The sequence below is a fragment of the Schistocerca serialis genome, chromosome 4, assembly GCF_023864345.2.
Source record: "Schistocerca serialis cubense isolate TAMUIC-IGC-003099 chromosome 4, iqSchSeri2.2, whole genome shotgun sequence".
In the NCBI taxonomy this organism is placed as follows: Eukaryota; Metazoa; Arthropoda; class Insecta; order Orthoptera; family Acrididae; genus Schistocerca; species Schistocerca serialis.
In genome coordinates, this window is record NC_064641.1 from 680,549,564 (window position 1) to 680,563,094 (window position 13,531).

Below are 13,531 nucleotides of genomic sequence, written 5' to 3' on the forward strand. Positions count from 1 at the left end.
CAAGCAGCGAGAGGCGTTTTAGTTTGGAATTTGGAATTCAGAGTGATGAGGGCAGACGCAAGGCTGCGCTACAGGGTGTACCACGGAAACCACTTAAAGGGGTGTCCCAGGTGGAAAGTCAACGATCAACCAGGTGACTCAGATGGGGAGAGCGAGTATAACGGTTCATCTGAGGGAGGACAGGAAAGAAAGCTTTTAGAAAAATGCGTTTCATTATTCCAAATGGATACAAAACAAGACCAGTGACGCAATTTAGATTACGTGTCCAGCGAGTGGTACACACGCGAGAGTCAGTGTACTTATTTAGGCATCTGGAATGGGCACAAAACGTCCGATTGGCGGAAACGTCCTAGGAAGGAGAAAAGAGCCAAAGTTTCGACGTAATTTAATGGTAGGGATCCTGGATTGATAGAGAGAGTTTCCACAAAATAAGAAGAACGTTCCTATTGCTCGAAAAAAGCCGTGACGTGCAGAATGAAAGAACCCAGGAGGGGAGACAATGCGGCTATGAGTAAGACAAGACGGACATTTTCGGAGACTCTTCTCTGAACTGACGTCAAGTGCAGAATAGAGCGCATAATGCTCTGTACGATGGAGAGGAATAATTCGTGTGAACACTGCATTCACACCGGCTGATATCCAGCTAGAAATTAGCTGTAGCATCGTTTAGGTTCAACTGTGGAGAAATGAACAAGCCAATTAGTTAATTGTTCTTGCGAGAACTGAGAGGGCATTATACGAGGGGCGTTCAGAAAGTAAGCTCCGATCGGTCGCGAAATGGAAACGACTATGAAAATCCGATAAAGCTTTGCACAGATGTGTTGGGTAGTGTCTCTAGTATAACCCCAGTTAGCATCACGTCGCTCTTCTCATTTCTGAGCTCGCAGTGAGTGCGTAAAGATGTCTAGAAAATAGTGTCTGCCGCCAAGTACGAGGGCCTGGTGAGAAATTTCGCCTGAAGCTATGCAGCTAACATTACATAACTGTCGTGCTGTTTCGTCTTCACGACAATTCTCAGCCGCATTCTGCAGGGGCAATGAAGATGCTCCTGCATCGTTTTCAAATGGAAATGTTAGATTACCCACAATACAGTCCGCAATTGTCTCCCCCTGAGTTTCATCTCTGGTCACATGAACCGCTGTCTTTGAAGACAACATTTTGACACAGACAACGAGGTGTAGGCCAGCGTGGAGAATTGGCGGAAAGCACTGGCGGCTGCCTTCTATGATGAGGCTATTGAAAAGTTGGTACAACGCTATGACAAAAGTCTAAGTCAGAATGGCGACTACGTAGAGAAGTAGCTGAAAGGTGTAGCTAATTGTTACAAGTAAAACATTTCTGATGTTCACTGTGGTTTCAATTTGGCAATCAATCGGAGCTTACTTTCTGAACAGGCCTCGTAATATGCACACTGCTCCAAGCAGCCGGCCGGAGTGGCTGTGCGGTTCTAGGCGCTATAGTCTGGAGCCGAGCGACCGCTACGGTCGCAGGTTCGAATCCTGCCTCGGGCATGGATGTGTGTGATGTCCTTAGTTACGTTTAATTAGTTCTAAGTTCTAGGCGACTGATGACCTCAGAAGTTAAGTCGCATAGTGCTCACAGCCATTTGAACCATTTTGCTCCAAGCATGCACGTCTATATCGCCACATTCTAAGACTAGAGATGAGTACATGTTCTCTCGCATAACGAGAAACATAGGGAAAGTTTCTGCTGGAAAATTCAGCAAAGGTGTAATTACTTTTACAAAGGTGTAATTACTTTTACAGGAATTTCAGCGGAAGAGAGCGGCCTAGCAGACGACAGTTCAGCGCAGCTGAAGGTAAATACCACATGCAGAGGCGTAAACTTGTTGGTTCACCAGCTTGCGTCCACTGTAAAGTCGAGCGACCTTGGGTAATCTTTTGTTCAATTTGTCACATAACTAACCATTCACCGTAGACTTGATTGTCATCCTAAAAACAGTACCGAACTTTGAACCGGAATCGGACGATTTTACGTAGTACTGACCAACATCATAACGTAAGTGTAGGAACAATTCTCTAAAGAAACTTTCAGTAAAACTTTAATATTGTCGTGTTTAAGAAAATTTAACCTTCTGAGAGTTAATATTTAATATGGTTGTGTTTAGGATTACTTCACGTTTTGATGTTGACGAAATGCGTTATCCTGACAACTGTTTTTTGTTGTCACATTGAAAACTGCGTAAGAGCGTGTGTTTTTGCGCTAATATTACGACATTAAACATGTCATTTCAACTTACACAGTTGTCATCAGTCCTAGAATAAGTAAACCAAGAATATTGCACATTACACACACTAACATGCAAACTGCGGCACGTAACCTGGTCAATATAGCAAAAAAAACAAGTTACCCCAGTTTCTACGAAACCCAACGATACAGTCGGCGAGGCTAGACGTAAAAAGACACCAGCTTACAGTTTAGCTACTCCCGAACAGACCACGGAGGCCCAACGGTACCGACCGGCTGACATGTCATTCTTACCTTACGGGTGTCACAGGATGCGGATTTGGAAGGGCATGTGGTCAGCACACCGCTGTCCCGGCCGTATGTCGGTTTACGAGACCGGACCTAATACTTCTCAATCAGGTTGCTCCTCAGTTTGTCTCACAAGGGCTGAGTGCACCCCGCTTGCCAACAGCGCTCAGAAGTTCGGATGGCCACCCATCCGAATGCCAGCCCAGCCCGAGAGTGCTTAACTTTGGTGATCGGACGGGAACCGGTGTTACCACTGTGGCAAGACCGTTGGCGCAGCTTGCAGTACATGATCGAAATATTCCTCTCTATGTCCATGCTAAACACATTAAAATGAACATAAACAGTCTCGACCGCAAGAACCCTTTATTTTTATGGTTATCTCTTTCGCTCAGTTAATGACCATCTTCAGACCTCATACCATGATTGTAGGCAGTGACAGAGAACAGAGCAGTTGAAGTTTCGTGGAGTTCGTAACGACTGCACCGTTCTCTGCTACCGCCTACCACCATGAGGTCTGAAGATCGACAGTAACTGACCGAAACCGGTAACCACAAAAATAAAGGTTTCTTGAGATTGAGGCTGTTTATAGACATTATAATGAAATATTCCTTCAGGTTCATTTTAATGTACTAAGAAAAATCGCTGTTCTCCATGAGAAATGCTCTCAATAATTAATGAACACATTAATTTTTCTGGCGGGCCTTGCAATAAGTTTCCTCATCCAACATGTCAGAAACCAGTATTGCCAGCACAACACCACAGAACCACACGTTCCAAAACGCCAAGTCTGTATTGCGACCGACAGAACACGGGGCTGCTTCCAATGCTAATGCACTTTGCCACCCCAGTCTTCTGTCAACAACACTCTGCACGGATCAAAGCGCCCTCGAGATATCGCCGTTTAAGCCAGAGGGAGCAAACACCTATTGTGCCCCGCGATCCTGCGCCGCAGAGTGGTGCCGACCTTTTTATGTAAACAAAATCGTGTCACTCTTGGCAGACATCTTAACTATACTATTGGCCATTGAAATTGCTACACCAAGAAGAAATGCAGATGATAAACGGGTATTCATTGGACAAATATATTATACTAGAACTGACATGTGATTACATTTCACGCAATTTGGGTGCACAGATCTTGAGAAATTAGTACCCGAACAACCACCCTGGCCGTAATAACGGCCTTGATACGCCTAGGCATTGAGTCAAACAGAGCTAGGATGGCGTGTACAGGTACAGCTGCCCATGCAGCTTCAACACGATAGTGACTGGCGTATTGTGACGAGCCAGTTGCTCGGCCACCATTGAGCAGACGTTTTCAGTTGGTGAGAGATCTGGAGAATGTGCTGGCCAGGGCAGCAATCGAACATTTTCTGTATCCAGAAAGGCCCGTACAGGACCTGCAACATGCGGTTGTGCATTATCCTGCTGCAATGTAGGGTTTCGCAGGGATCGAATGAAGGGAAGAGCCATGGGTCGTAACACATCTGAAATGTAACGTCCACTGTTCAAAGTGCCGTCAATGCGAACAAGAGGTGACCGAGACCTGTAACCAATGGCACCCCATACCACCACACCGGGTGATACGCCAGTGTGGCGATGACGAACACACGCTTCCAATGTACAGTCACCGCGATGTCGCCAAACACGGATGCGACCATCATGATGCTGTAAACAGAACCTGGATTCTCCCGAAAAAATGACGCTTTGCCATTCGCGCAGCCAGGTTCGTCGTTGAGTACACCATCGCAGGTGCTCCTGTCCGTGATGCAGCGTCAGGGGTATCCGCAGCTATAGTCTCCGAGCTAATAGTCCATGCTGCTGCAAACGTCGTCGAATTGTTTGTGCAGATGGTTGTTGTCTTGGAAACGTCCCCCATCTGTTGACTCAGGGATTGAGACGTGGCTGCACGATCCGGATAAGATGCCTGTCATCTCGACTGCTAGTGATACGAGGCCGTTGGGATCCAGCACGGCGTTCCGTATTACCCTCCTGAACCCACCGATTCCATATTCTGCTAACAGTCAATGAATCTCGACCAACGAGAGCAGTAATGTCGCGATACGATAAATTGCAATCGCGATAGGCTACAATCCGACATTTATCAAAGTCGGAAACGTTATGGTACGCATTTCGCCTCCTTACACGAGGCATCGCAACAACGTTTCACCAGGCAACGGCGGTGACCTGCTATTTGTGTATAAGAAATCGGTTGGAACCGTTCCTCATGTCAGCACGTTGTAGGTGTCGCCACCGGAGCCAACCTTGTGTGAATGCTCTGAACAGCTGATCATTTTTTCATATCACAGCATCTTCTTCCTGTCGGTTAAGCTTCGCGTCTGTAGCACGTCATCTTCGTGGTGTAGCAATTTTAATGCCCAGTAGTGTACCTTAACAATCCCGCAATTTTTTCAAAGAGACTATGCAGTTTATGTTTAATTCTTTGTTCACACACGTAAGTAATTTGTCAGAGAAGCTTGAGAAGCTATAGAACTGTGGTCATCAAACTGCGGCTCGTCAGCTGCATGCGGCCTAAGTATTCGTTCGGCCTTTGGTTCTCAGCCATACTTTACAATAGTAATATGCATCTAGGAACTAATAGCCGAATCCAAAAACCTGAACTAACGTTAAGAGCTTGTTAAGAGTGCAGCTTTCCCGCTCAGTAATAAATAAAAATTCTTGCAAAGAAGTAATATTTGAAGATGTGCTTAATTGACATTGGTTATTTCGGCCCTGAGCTATACTCATTAAAATATTACTGATGTATATCTGTACTTGTACTACCGCTACTAAAACGCAGTGGGTCTGTATTACTAGTACTTGAAACAAAAACTTTCTTATTGGCACTTGGAACCTGTTAGTTTCTTGTTACGGCGCTTACAGCGTTCTTAATACATTATTTAGTTTCAAATTAGTCTCATTATTTTTTGCAGTGATTAGTTGTACACCATAATTCTGTGGTATCACTATTCCTTCTCATTTTTGAGTACAAATAAGCTATGTATGAACAGAGAAGCATTACTTTTTTCATTCTCCTGAAAAATGTAAGTGTTGCCGCTTAGGATGTTTGCTGCTTCAGATCTTCAATTAATTGAGGAACGCTTCACAGACATGAGGGTATTTCTGTAGCGCTCATGGCAGCTGATCCCAAGCCCATTGAGTAGATATGGGGGAAGGCGGTTGATCCGGTAACGCCCGTGTTACATTTGTCAAAGTTCTTTGACAAATATTTCATAAAAGCTAGATCATGCTACTTCATAAAAGATATGTCAAAAGAGGAAGACAGAGATTGGAAAATATCCAGCAAATAATTGAGGACGTAGTTTGCAAGTGATTCTCTGACATTAAGAGGTTGGCACAGGAGAGGAATTCGTTGCGGGCCGAATCAGACCAGTCAGAAGACAGACGATCCAGAAAGAAAAGTGACAAAAGAACACCAATATATCGTCAAAGATTTTATAAAACGTCTTTCACAAAAGACATATGACAAAGGGCTGTTAAAATGTAATACTGATCGGAGGATGGCTCCAACATGCTTCCGACGTTCAGTGTTCATCCCACGATGTGTGAGCGCTATCACCAGACCGAAACACGTTAATGTGCAAATATACCTATACCATGCGCTTGTGTGTATCAAGGTGTTTTTCTCTGTAATTTACAAAATAATAAGTGCAAGGAGTGTTTTCTTAGACACTTAAATGTAAGTAACCTTACTTCTTCTGCGGAGGCATGAAGATAATTTATTTAGTTGGTTTCGAGAGATAAAATTATTTTATTGAAGATAGTTGTTCGCACGAGTGCTCATTTTCTTGAATACACAACTCGTTGCACATACTAAACGACGCCGCGCGGGATTAGCCGAGCGGTCTGAGGCGCTGCAGTCATGGACTGTGCGGCTGTTCCCGCTGGAGGTTCAAGTCCTTCCTCGGGCATGGGTGTGTGTGTTTGTTCTTAGGATAATTTAGGTTAAGTAGTGTGTAAGCTTAGGGACTGATGACCTTAGAAGTTAAGTCCCATAAGATTTCACACACATTTGAACATTTTTTAAAAACACTAATACGACCTATTCTTGAGTGCTGCTCGGGCGTCTAGGATCCCTATCAGGTCGGATTGAGGGAGGACATAGAAGCAATTCAGAGGCGGGCTACTAGATTTGTTACTGGTAGGTCTGATCATTACGCGAATGTTACGGAAATGCTTCAGGAACTCGGGTGGGAGCCTCTGGAGGAAAGGAGGCGTTCTACTCAGGAAATTTAGAGAACCAGCATTTTAGGCTGACTGCAGTACAATTCTACTGCCGCCAACCTATATTTCGCGGAAAGACCACAAAGATAAGAGAGATTAGGGCTCGTACAGGGGCATATGCGCGGCCATTTTTCCCTCGTTCTGTTTGGGAGTGGAACGGGGAGAGAAGATGCTAGTTGTGGTGCGAGGTACCCTCCGCCACGCACCGTATTGTGGTCTGCGGAGTGAGTATGTAGATGTAAATGAAGAAGTTGCAGCATTAGAAAATTGCAGCGAAATGCAGGAAGATCTGCAGCGGATAGGCACTTGGTGCTAGGAGTGGCAACTGACCCTTAACATAGATAAATGTAATGTATTGCGAATACACAGAAAGAAGGATCCTTTATTGTATGATTATATGATAGCAGAACAAACACTTGTAGCAGTTACTTCTGTAAAATATCTGGGAGTATGCGTACGGTACGATTTGAAGTGAAATGATCATATAAAATTAATTGTTGATAAGGCGGGTGTCAGGTTGAGATTCATTGGGAGAGTCCTTAGAAAATGTAGTCCATCAACAAAGGAGGTGGCTTACAAAACACTCGTTCGACCTATACTTGAGTATTGCTTATCAGTGTGGGATCCGTACCAGATCGGGTTGACAGAGGAGATAGAGAAGATCCAAGTAAGCGTGATAGCGTTACGGAGATGTTTAGCAAACTGAAGTGGCAGACTCTGCAAGAGAGGCGCTCTGCATCGCGGTGTAGCTTGCTGTCCAGGTTTCGAGAGGATACGTTTCTGGATGAGGTATCGAATATATTGTTTCCCCCTACTTATACCTCCCGAGGAGATCACGAATGTAAAATTAAAGAGATTCGAGCGCGCGTTCTTCCCGCGAACCATACGCGACTGGAACACGAAAGGGAGGTAATGACAGTGGCACGTAAGGTGCCCTCCACTACACACCGTTGGGTGGCTTGCGGATTATAAATGTAGATGTAGATCTCCGCAACCGCCGTTCACTCCTGTCATCAATGCCCATGGTGCACCACATTTGCCTCAGCACCGGTTTTGGATAGCGCCATTTCTCCATGCACGTATACTTTGACCGCAGTGGCACTCTTAACAGTTTAAAAATTAGTCGTCTCGGAGCTGCTTTCAAACTTGGCCTGAAGGCCAATGGTCATGCCCTTTTGAACGTCAGATAAATCACTGTTTTCCGCTCCCCCTGACGTGCTTTATATACCCCCCCCCCCCACTGCTAGTGCTGCCACCTGCTGTATGTGAGTGGCTATTGCACACTGAGGTCGAATGTAGAGAGTGGTCACGTTACTGTGACTGGACCGTGTACGTGAAGAAAAAGCGCTACAAACCAGCCGAGCAGTAGCTGATTATAAGTGTATCTTATGCTAGGTGAGATATTTGACAGATACGAGATGTACAGAATATGTTAGTGGGAGCCCTGACTGAGAACAAATGAAACTATTGCTTTTGCCAGCTTGCTCTCTTGGGAAAGAGCATACAACGCCACTGTACTGCAAATGTTCAACAACGTATTTTTACCGGAAATAGCGCTGAGAAAACTGGAGGAGTGTTTTTAGGGAGACGTACACTAAATTATTTTGACTCACGTGAAGGATACACCCGAAGGCATTCGAAAACAGAAGCTCGAGCAAAGATTAGCCAAAAATACTGATGTGGATATGGCAAAGAACAAGGATTAACATTTAAAAACAAAATACACTCCTGGAAATTGAAATAAGAACACCGTGAATTCATTGTCCCAGGAAGGGGAAACTTTATTGACAGATTCCTGGGGTCAGATACATCACATGATCACACTGACAGAACCACAGGCACATAGACACAGGCAACAGAGCATGCACAATGTCGGCACTAGTACAGTGTATATCCACCTTTCGCAGCAATGCAGGCTGCTATTCGCCCATGGAGACGATCGTAGAGATGCTGGATGTAGTCCTGTGGAACGGCTTGCCATGCTATTTCCACCTGGCGCCTCAGTTGGACCAGCGTTCGTGCTGGGCGTGCAGACCGCGTGAGACGACGCTTCATCCAGTCCCAAACATGCTCAATGGGGGACAGATCCGGAGATCTTGCTGGCCAGGGTAGTTGACTTACACCTTCTAGAGCACGTTGGGTGGCACGGGATACATGCGGACGTGCATTGTCCTGTTGGAACAGCAAGTTCCCTTGCCGTTCTAGGAATGGTAGAACGATGGGTTCGATGACGGTTTGGATGTACCGTGCACTATTCAGTGTCCCCTCGACGATCACCAGTGGTGTACGGCCAGTGTAGGAGATCGCTCCCCACACCATGATGCCGGGTGTTGGCCCTGTGTGCCTCGGTCGTATGCAGTCCTGATTGTGGCGCTCACCTGCACGGCGCCAAACACCCATACGACCATCATTGGCACCAAGGCAGAAGCGACTCTCATCGCTGAAGACGACACGTCTCCATTCGTCCCTCCATTCACGCCTGTCTCGACACCACTGGAGGCGGGCTGCACGATGTTGGGGCGTGAGCGGAAGACGGCCTAACGGTGTGCGGGACCGTAGCCCAGCTTCATGGAGACGGTTGCGAATGGTCCTCGCCGATACCCCAGGAGCAACAGTGTCCCTAATTTGCTGGGAAGTGGCGGTGCGGTCCCCTACGGCACTGCGTAGGATCCTACGGTCTTGGCGTGCATCCGTGCGTCGCTGCGGTCCGGTCCCAGGTCGACGGGCACGTGCACCTTCCGCCGACCACTGGCGACAACATCGGTGTACTGTGGAGACCTTACGCCCCACGTGTTGAGCAATTCGGCGGTACGTCCACCCGGCCTCCCGCATGCCCACTATACGCCCTCGCTCAAAGTCCGTCAACTGCACATACGGTTCACGTCCACGCTGTCGCGGCATGCTACCAGTGTTAAAGACTGCGATGGAGCTCCGTATGCCACGGCAAACTGGCTGACACTGACGGCGGCGGTGCACAAATGCTGCGCAGCTAGCGCCATTCGACGGCCAACACCGCGGTTCCTGGTGTGTCCGCTGTGCCGTGCGTGTGATCATTGCTTGTACAGCCCTCTCGCAGTGTCCGGAGCAAGTATGGTGGGTCTGACACACCGGTGTCAATGTGTTCTTTTTTCCATTTCCAGGAGTGTATGTTCTCTTCAATTACGTTGAGTGAAACTTTCTTTTTCTTTGAACAAATACCTCAGTAAAAAATTTAAAAAAACTGAACGTTATTTGTTTCAACACTTTGCAAATAACCCGCTTTATTGAGCTTCATTGAGCTGCGTGCCTGTAAACCACCATCTCGTTATTTGCAGTAATTGCTTGGCCTGTGTGTAGACCTCTGGTGCCCCGTACTTCTGGATTCTTGTCAAGGATTTGTTTAGTCCATGCCAAGCAAAATCTGTGTTATACTGTGTCTGAAATTTGGAACAAAATGCAGTTAAACAGGCGGTCGCAATGTTTTGTCTCATGGGTGTAAAAGACTCGTGAGGTGTCATCTCCTCGAAGAAAAACGGACCGAGAATGAAGGAGCTTGTGAAAACACATCCTATATTCACGTAATCTGAGTGCAGTGGATGTTCCTGCACAACAGGTGGCAGAATAGAACCACATTTGTGACAGATATGTGCATTAGCGGCGCCATGGAGAGTAAAATGTGCCTCATCCACCCAAAGAATACTACCCAGGCACTTTTTATCCATTCCCGTCACACAGTCCGAGCAGTGGCTGCAGAATTTGGGGCATGTGGTGAACGGTCTGCTATAGGTGGAGCAACCTCATCAACAACCGCCATGGGAATGGGCCGCCTCCCTCTTCCTGCTGTACCACCTAATTCACCCATTTCGTGTTATATCTTGATCATATTCTCTAGTTCATTTATTGACATGGGGCCTCTTCGCGGCTGCTTCTGTCTGCCATATTCCCGCTATGTAGCGCTGCTATTGCTGCCGTTCTCATAAAAATACTTTACCAACGGTGTACGGTCTTCCTTCTCCTATGGCGAACATCAATCTTCTTAACCCTCTTCACCATTACTTTACAAAAGAAATAAACACGCGTTACCAAGTGACAGCACAGCATACTGACGACAAATCAAAAAACATTTTACAGCCTGAATGCTTGCATCGCCAAATTTTCACCTGGTGGCAGAATGTGGAATTGTTACTTTTTTCAGCATACCCGAGAGCGCACCAATTAACGGACATTTTTACGACTGTTGCAGTGTCAAATGGTTCAAATGGCTCTGAGCACTATGGGACTTAACTTCTGAGGTCATCAGTCCCCTAGAACTTAGAACTACTTAAACCTAACTAACCCAAGGACATCACACACACCCATGCCCGAGGCAGGATTCGAACCTGCGACCGTAGCGGTCGCGCGGTTCCAGACTGTAGCGCCTAGAACTGCTCGGCCATTCCGGCCGGCTGCAGTGTCCTGTAATGTATAAAGCCTGCACTGCACAGCTCGGAACAACTTCAATTTAATTACAACCATCAACTATATTCCAATGCTCCATGGGCTGGTAAAAAGTAATTCTACACGTACCTCCAAAACAATTGTCTTCTACAGGGTGGCCAAATCTAACTGACCCAGAAAATATTTCATGCCCCTTAAGATAGGCAACCTATCTTACATCACCAGCCCTGGGTAAGGATGATATAAGTTAAGGGGCAAACAGTATTTATCTAGCAAATTTTATTTTCCCCGACCTGCATATAAATAATTTATGTTATTACATTTATGTCGTATTTTACTCTAACCCTGCATAGAACATGCAACAACTCGAAATAGACTTGTTGGTTTGCAATTTTGTCTGTCAACTCTTTGAAACCATGCACCTATTCAGTGACAGACAATAATTGTTGAATGTACAAAACACCCAGAACTATTCACTGAGTTTAACTTGAGAGCAAGAATACTGCCTTCGTTTGCTTAAAATATGGTAGAAAGTGTTTCGACACATGAGTCACGGCACACATCAGTATATGTAAATGAGGAAGGTTGATAAGTAGTGATGGTAGTAGTAGTAGTAGCAGCAGTTATCTTATTATCTCTTTAAAAAGATATTTCAGAACCAAAAACTTCATATATCCAGACATTCAGATAAACACACCAGACAAAAAGTAGTCACCCGCAGACATCACACCGCACACTGATATCGGGTAACAGCATCTAGCCTCTGTAGTAGCTTACGTTCAGCAACTAAGAGACTCAACAAGTTTTTTTTTTTTTTTTTTTTTTTTCCAGGTGGCCATGTCCAGGTGAAGCGATTCACTGATAATTAGAACCCCTAGAGTTACCAGCTGGTACCATACATATTCTATGGGATTGAGATAGGGTGATGTAGCAGGCAAGACGTGATACAATAGGCTGCCTGAATATTCGTCAAACCATAAAAATTCTGCATGCAGTAAATAGGCTGTTTAGGTTTTTTTATTGGTAACGCCACCTTTGTATAAAAATCACTGGCTGTGCTGTGTGCAGTCTGTGGCTAGTTTGCATTGTTGTCTGCCATTGTAGTGTTGGGCAGTGGCAGCTGGATGTGAACTGCGCGTAGCATTGTGCAGTTTGAGGTGAGCCGCCAACAGTGGTGGATGTGGGGAGAGAGATGGCGGAGTTTTGTAATTTGTCATGAACTGCTATATATATTATGACTATTAAGGTAAATTACATTGTTTGTTCTCTATTAAAATCTTTCATTTGCTAACTATGCATATCAGTAGTTAGTGCCTTCAGTAGTTTGAATCTTTTATTTAGCTGGCAGTAGTGGCGCTCACTGTATTGCTGTAGCTAGAGTAACGAAGATTTTTGTGAGGTAAGTGATTTGTGAAAGGTATTGGTTAATGTTTGTCAGGGCCATTCTTTTGTAGGGATTTTTGAAAGTCAGATTGCGTTGCACAAAAAAAATATTGTGTGTCAGTTTAAGCACAGTCAGTAATAATAGTTCAAAGGGGACGTTTCATATGGCGACCCTGCCAGGATACCTCACTGGAATCTTCTGATTTTTTTTGGTAGTTTGTGTAATTAGTGTAGCTTTTGTTTATTGCTAACGCGTAATTCTAGAGAAAATCTCCTTTGTAGTTGCAGTCTTTCATTGTTGTACAGTAAAACAGTTGCGGCATGCATGTAGATTTGCACCAAGTAGTTCGCAGCTGCAATTAACTAGATATTATTTTCAGTGTTATGTTAATGTGTTCTCTTATTTTTGCTCTTCAAATTGTGCTTTTCTGTGTTATCGTGTGAAATATTGTGACAATAATGGCGTGTGAAAAACGTAACACTAGGCTCCAAAGTAAACTGAGAAATAATAGTGATGACGAGCGTAGCTTATCAGCACCACTGTGTAATGAAGTAACAGACATTCAAAGTAGTAATTTGGTAACTGTGCATAGGGAAATGGAGCGGGCGTCAAATAATGGTGTAGACAGTGAAACAGGTAGTGAACAGGGAAGCGTTATCGATCGATCGGTCGGCAACAGCTCGCCTCAGGAATCGGGAATGACAGAACACAATATTGCAAATACTGTAGACTCAGGTTTTGGGTTCTCACCGTTTTCTCAAATGAGTCAAGACACATTTTCCGCTTGTCAAAATGTGAATGTTGCCGGTGCAAATTCACTGCCGAAAAGCACTGAGGAAAATGTTTCAGACACCAGTGCATTGTTATTACAATTAATGCAAGAAATGAGACAAAAGCTTCAAAAGTTAGACACAGTGGAACAAAATCTTAAAAAGTTAGACACAATGGAACAAAATCAGAGACAAACACAGCAACAGTTAGACACAATGG

The 13,531-nt window shown here is 45.1% G+C and overlaps 1 pseudogene; it reads right to left on the bottom strand.

Moving 5' to 3' along the window:
- Positions 1–2,650: 2,650 nt before the first annotated feature.
- LOC126475717 (5S ribosomal RNA) lies at positions 2,651–2,768 on the bottom strand (annotated as a pseudogene).
- Positions 2,769–13,531: the final 10,763 nt, after the last annotated feature.